Below are 6,571 nucleotides of genomic sequence, written 5' to 3' on the forward strand. Positions count from 1 at the left end.
ATGCAGAAAACAGTACAAGTGAGTAACCTTATAGACTGCAGGAAATGAAACGATTGAGGGCAAGGAAAGAAGAGTGGTGTAAAACGAAACTGGAAAGGAAGATGATGTATCTTTTTAACAGCTTGTAAGATAAATAGACGATTCAATTCCAGACCAGGATTAAAAGATTGAAGAGAACAAATATAGGCTACATTTTCCTGCCATGCAACTGTACATAGAGACAAACATTTTTCAGACCATAGTTGTGAGTTTAGTCTCCAGCTCATTTCTGTCAATCTCGTAGAATAAAATTTCTTACTCCTTTAAAAGTGTCATGCGTACTACTTCAAATATCCGTTCTTTGTGACCTCTAACCCAAGTTTTAGGAACTGTGAAGAGCGAGGCGAGCAACTGTGGTCAATTGTTTTCATAGCTTCCTACTCTTTATCAGCTATGTTATTCCCAATATGATAAGTTCCATTGCTCAGCAGTCATTTTGGTAACATGAAGGTTAAAAGAGAGAGTAAGAAAGAAATGGGGTTAGGCTCCAGAAAACTACCATTTAATTGATAAGGAATGCAGAACGTCATTTTTCAAATCAATGAAAATTTATAAATGTCAGACTGAAAAGAGGAAAACTTTTCTCTGGTACATTTGTCAGTAAATGTTATGAAGGTCTGGGTAAAAATGAAAGCAAGCAATTATTTTTGATATGTTTCATCAAGATAGAATGATGTAAAACTTTGGGTAACAATGTCAGGTTTATTGGATCACAGATTGCTGGAGATAGAATGAATATAAAGATGCCACAATGCATTATTTTCACCTATTCATTTCCGAGATGGACAAAGTGAGGCACCAGAATTCTGGAAAAATTTGGTTTCAGGCCTTCACACAATTATACTTTCTGATTTTCAGCTGATTTTCTCTTTTATGATTGTATTTGTGGAGACACAAACCAAACTTCCGAATTATTCTACTGAAAGTGACTATTAATAGATGGTTTTTATTGTATTTAAATATAATACCGAGAAAGTTAACTTACTAAAAAAAAAAGGACTCACCTATGTGGGTTATTACTATTGTTTATGTTCTGCTTGTCATAGCTTCATTTTGAGTTTGTTGATAATAGGCTTCAGAACTGTTGGTGATATGCTACCTACTCTATCACAAGAAGCCTCAGCAAAAGCTCTTAGGTGAAAGGTGCTGTCTTTAATAATGTAAGTTCTCACTGTTGAGCTGTTATTGCTCCATCCACAAAATTCTGAATTTATAAAGTGACATTACTTGGTCCTATTAGAGTGTTCAAGCTATGGTAGTAACTAAGTGTTCTCATTTTCCTTTTTCTGACATGTTGGTGAGGAGATGTTTAAGATAGGCAAGACTTTAGAAAGCTTCCAGTAGTCTCTGATACTGAGGGATGAAAAAAATTATCTTAACACTAAAGTCACTTTAAGTGTGAGTATTCAGTGGAGAATATCATATATGGTATATAGAAACAAAGAGAGAAGGAGAGGGTGAGAGAGAGAATGAGAGAGAGTGTGTGTATGTGTGCGAGGGAGAGAGAGAATGCTTGCATATTGATTAAACATCATATTTAAAGAGAAATACTAGCATCGTATGTTGATATCTGAGTGGTATAAAGGTCTAGAGAATTATATATAATTATCTGCCTTTTCTGTCCCATTTTCCTAAAGTTAAATCCAGAAAAGGAAGTTCTCTGAAAGGATTAGATTGCTGTTAACCTGATAACATTTGACAAGTACCAGCTAGATGTTTTTGTAGAGTGAGAAATATTCCAATATATATATATAATAAAGAGGAAATCATGATAAAAAATAATTTGTGATGGTGAGATATATTGATACTCACAGTTAATAAGCCCTTTGTCAGCTTTCCAAAGCATTATGAGGAAAGTAATGGGGCTTCTAGTCTTTCTCTTGCATACACACTGTTATTGCATGGAAATCATATGAAGATTAAAAATAGTAACTTCTGAAAGCACATTGTAAGAGTGCCGTTGTTATGTAAAATGGAAATAATGTTTCCTATTTCTACATTGAGAAAAGAACTCAATAAAATGTTACCCAGATACTAAATGAATACCCATCTCGGGAACATATGGCTTAATGATTTACAGCCATCCTGTGCTCATCCTAAAGAGCCCATGTAAGAGAAAAACAACAGAAAACATTTCAAGAAATGTACTGAATTTAATGTTTATCCTTTTTCCTGATAGTAAAATTTTATCTTCTGATTCTTTAGGGAGTTAGGTATTTCCATTACAAAAAAAAAATTTACCTCTGCAAACTTTCACATCTTAGCAAATGATATTTTTAATTGCACATTTTTTTGTAAGATGACCAATTAATCTTGATACCAAAGGAGCTGCTTCATGGACATGAAATGTGTACACTACATAATTTCATTCTCTCTTTTACAAGACTTATCCTTTAAAGCAAAACAATTTTCAGTCACTAAGAATGGCGTGTAGCAGATGACGAAAATATGAGACTGGGAAGTAAATTTGAAAATGAAATCAGGAGACACTTATTTTTCAAGTTATGCACTAGTCAAAAATATTTGAAGGTGTTTTCTTGAAAGATCTGAAAAAGACATTAAAGTGTTTGGTACAAGGTGTCACTTGATCATTCATGCCTAATCTGTTCCAGTCTGCACTTAAATATAGAGTCACAATCAGCCTCCAATAACATTGTATGGCTTAATGAGATCTTGGTGCATTACTACTGGAAACGAAGATCTGCATTTGATACTCACCCGACAGCTTTCTTAAAAAAAAATGAAAACCTAAAAAGCTTGTCAATCAGAATTGCAAACACTCTTTACAAAAAAGAGAAGCTTAAGTAGAAAACAGGAGCAACAACAGGTGGCACGGATTCCAGAATGGGCTTGCACCCAAGAGGAGAAGCAACACTGTTTCACAAGCATAGCTACAGGGCCTGGTGCAGAGCCAGCTCTGATTCCCTCTGCTTTTAGAGCAGCTTTTAATTTTTTATCATCTTATGAAATGGGAGTGAATTAGATGCTGAACACTGGCAGCACTGGTGGTCTGCCCACCTTTGCCACAGGGATGTTTATCCAGGTATGTCAGCAGTGCCTATGGGCACATGCTTAAAATTGAATCTGGAGAAATAACCTCTGGGATCCTTTATCTTGCTTGGATTTAAAATGAAATCAGAGATGATAGGGCTTTCATGAAAGCAGTTGGTCACTCATGAATGACCCTAGAGCACATCAGCTTGGTTTCAAAGTTTCCAGTGGAGTACCATTTCACATTCTATTGATCTGTGTTGAATTAACTTTTGAGGAGGAGGTATAAACAACTGTGTATTCATTCCAGGTAGTGCACCAATGACAGACAAAAATAAGGATTCCACCCAAAGTCTAACTTGGTGAGCCAGTGAGTCTACAAAGCTTACTTACAGAGCATACATGAGTAGTTACTTTCAGGAGAATATGTGATGCCCAAAGAGTTTCACTGATGCAAAGTCCTAACCTATTATTGATGATGATCTCTTGGGAGCTGCATCATGGAGTTCCTTTTTCAGCTAATTTTCCATTTTCCACTTTGTGTATACTATAGCATTTCAAGATCACTTGAAGTTAGAGATGAGGCAGAGGGGGACTTTAACTTCTCTGGCACAGTTTTTGTCCTGATTTACAATACTAAATGTGGAGCATCCTTAAATCCAGTCAGAAAGTTCATATTTGCTCATAAAATAATTATATCACTACTACATCTTCAGGCATATCTTGACTGAGATATTGATAGTGTAGCACAGTGTTCACAGCTGAGTGTTGGTGACAATTCTCTTGTAGAAGTTTGTGTAACAACTTCCAGCACCATGAAAGCCACAAAGAACGGAGAGACTTACAACTCAGCCCCAGCCTGATTTCTCTGTCATGTAGGTAGTATGTATAGTGTCTCCAGCAATAAAGTCTTTTTTAAGTTGTTTTTTTTTTAATTTCTTGGGCTGCTATTGATTTCACATTCATCCTGCCTCAGTTTTTTTTAAATACTGGGATTACAGGCATGTGCTAGCATTCCTGACTCGTGTAGTGCACTTAAAGAACCTTCAACCCCAACATCTAGTCAAACATAGTGTGCTTCTACCACGTGCAAGGTACTGTACTGCATGTATAATAACACCATGATATGTCTTTTAGATAAGGTTTTTAATATTCTCTGTCTCTTTCTCTCTCTCTTTCTCTATCTCTTCTTTTCTCTCTGTCCCTCCCTCTCTTATCCCACACAGACAAATAATTTCATGATTAAGTATACAGAAAGGCTTCTGATTTGTGTAACCTCCTACCTTTTACAGAGAAATTAGCATGATCAAGGACTAGCAAAGCACTATGTATTTCAAAAATTTACACATATCCCATTTCTCTGCCTAGTAAGCTAGTAATATTTGGCCCTGATACTCACATGCCTTGATAATAAAACAAAAAGAAGAGGATGAGGAGCAGGAGAAGGAACCACATACTAAACATTAATGATCATAGACTGGACATGATATTAAGCAGTATGTGTCAATAATATCTCACTTAATGCAGATAATAAATCTACCAAGACAGAACAAATAAATATAAGAACTTTTCATTTGAAAATAATAAATCAGATAGGCTGGAAGATAACTTACTATGAAAAAAAAACTTAGGCACAAGTATGTGAATAAATAGCTTAGCTCAGTATTAAAGTGCTTGCCCAACAATTGCAAGGTCCCAGGTTTTGTCCCTGACACTGAAATAAAAATCATCTCCCTAACAAAATGATCCAAAGTATTTAGAGTGCTTTGGTGTACTCTCTGGCTAACATCCACATAAGGAAGCAACCCCACCCTTGCACTGGGATTTTCATTAAATGGTCACTGGATTCTGCGAGTGCTTTTTCCATAGGATACCTTCCTTTGAATCTTTTAGCTGATAATTTTTATTGGTCTCTCAGATGTTTTTGTTTCAAATCTGTGGGGCAGCTCTGAGTTGAAATTTCTTCATGATTTAATGAAATCTTTTCATAGAATGTAGGCAAGATATCTGAACACCCACCACCATCGATTCCGATCAGGTATCAACTGGTCTCCAGAGCTGGCCGTTGAGAGGAAGAAGGTCTAATACAATGTTAGTATGGAAAGATTCTCCTTTCCTATCAGTTATTTCCTCCAAAGAGTAATGTTGGTTAGAGTAGCATGTATGGGAGACATCAGTTTATTTAGATCACTACAATCCATAATTGTTGCTCCATAAGCCATCTCCATTCTCACCCTCAAATACTTCTATGAAACTTTGGATCATTTGCTAAATCTCAGTAGTTTGGGTGGAACTAGAAGAAAGTGCTTGGCCCAAGCCTGGGTCAATGGAGAACAGAGTCATGCTTGGTATTTGAACTGACACCCCAGGTCTGAAATATCGAAGTTGGTAATGCAGCTGCAGCTGCTGCCATTGCCTTTGGCTCCTCCTTAGCCACAGGTGACTGCTGAGAGGACTGAGGACTTTGTGATCAGTCTCTGTCCCTGGCATACCCTCTTACAAGAAAGAAATGAACACTGCTCATACTTTGTGGGGATGATTGTCCATCCACGGGATAAGCTCATGCCTTTTATTTTATTTATTTGTTTGCTCGTTTATTTATTTATTGTTTTGTCTGAGACAAGGTTTTTCTGTGTAACAGTCTTGGCTGTCCTGGAACTCTCTTTGTAGACCAGGCTGGCCTTGAACTCACAGAGATCTGCCTGCCTCTGCCTCCCAAGTGCTGGAATTAAAAGCGTGAGCCACCACCACTGGACCTCCTTTAATCTGTACAGTTTTATCATGTATGTCCTTCCAAAGTGTTGGTAGGGTTTTTAAGCCTTCTGGAGGCTCACTGACACAGCACTTTGCTTTGTCTTCATCCTCCCTCTAATAATTCTGGATCAAAACAAATCTTACTGATTTTGGCCTCCAGTGACCAGGACACACCTAGTTATCTGTTTTACCCTTTTCTTGTCTCTTTCTGGATACCTTGGTACTTTAGGAACCCAATTTACATGCTACTCTGTTATTCACATCATTCAAATGTCTCCTTAACTCATAAAGATCACATCCCACAGTGGGGTATACCAAAGCCCCACACTAATACTGGGATTCTTGCTGACATAACTTCTCTCTTCATGTTTTAGTGAGCACAGTCCTGTCTCACCTAGTGAACTAGTCATCAAACACGACATCTTGTGTGTCTAATTCTCCTGTCACTCCTCTATTGCCTTACAGCCTCTGATAGACATAGGGGTTTGTGCCATTTTAGCAAGGACTGGATTCCCTTATATTTTCTTATATTAGTCAGCCTTTGTCTCAAGGAGGTATCTGTACTTACAATTCCTCTTCTCTGCTTCCAGAGCATTCAGATTGATCTTATTTGCCTCCACTTCCTAGCGTTCAAAAGCTAGGCCAGGAGAGATTTATTTCCTGCTTAAAAGTCTGTCCTAATTTTTTGAGTAGCTCCACCAGAGTACTTTAATATTAATTAAATTTATTCATATATTTTACATCTCAACCACAGTATCCCCTCCTCCTCTCCTCCCATTCCTTCCAT

Source organism: Peromyscus californicus, unplaced genomic scaffold (assembly GCF_007827085.1).
Source record: "Peromyscus californicus insignis strain IS unplaced genomic scaffold, ASM782708v3 Scaffold_10__1_contigs__length_136768540, whole genome shotgun sequence".
Classification (NCBI taxonomy): Eukaryota; Metazoa; Chordata; class Mammalia; order Rodentia; family Cricetidae; genus Peromyscus; species Peromyscus californicus.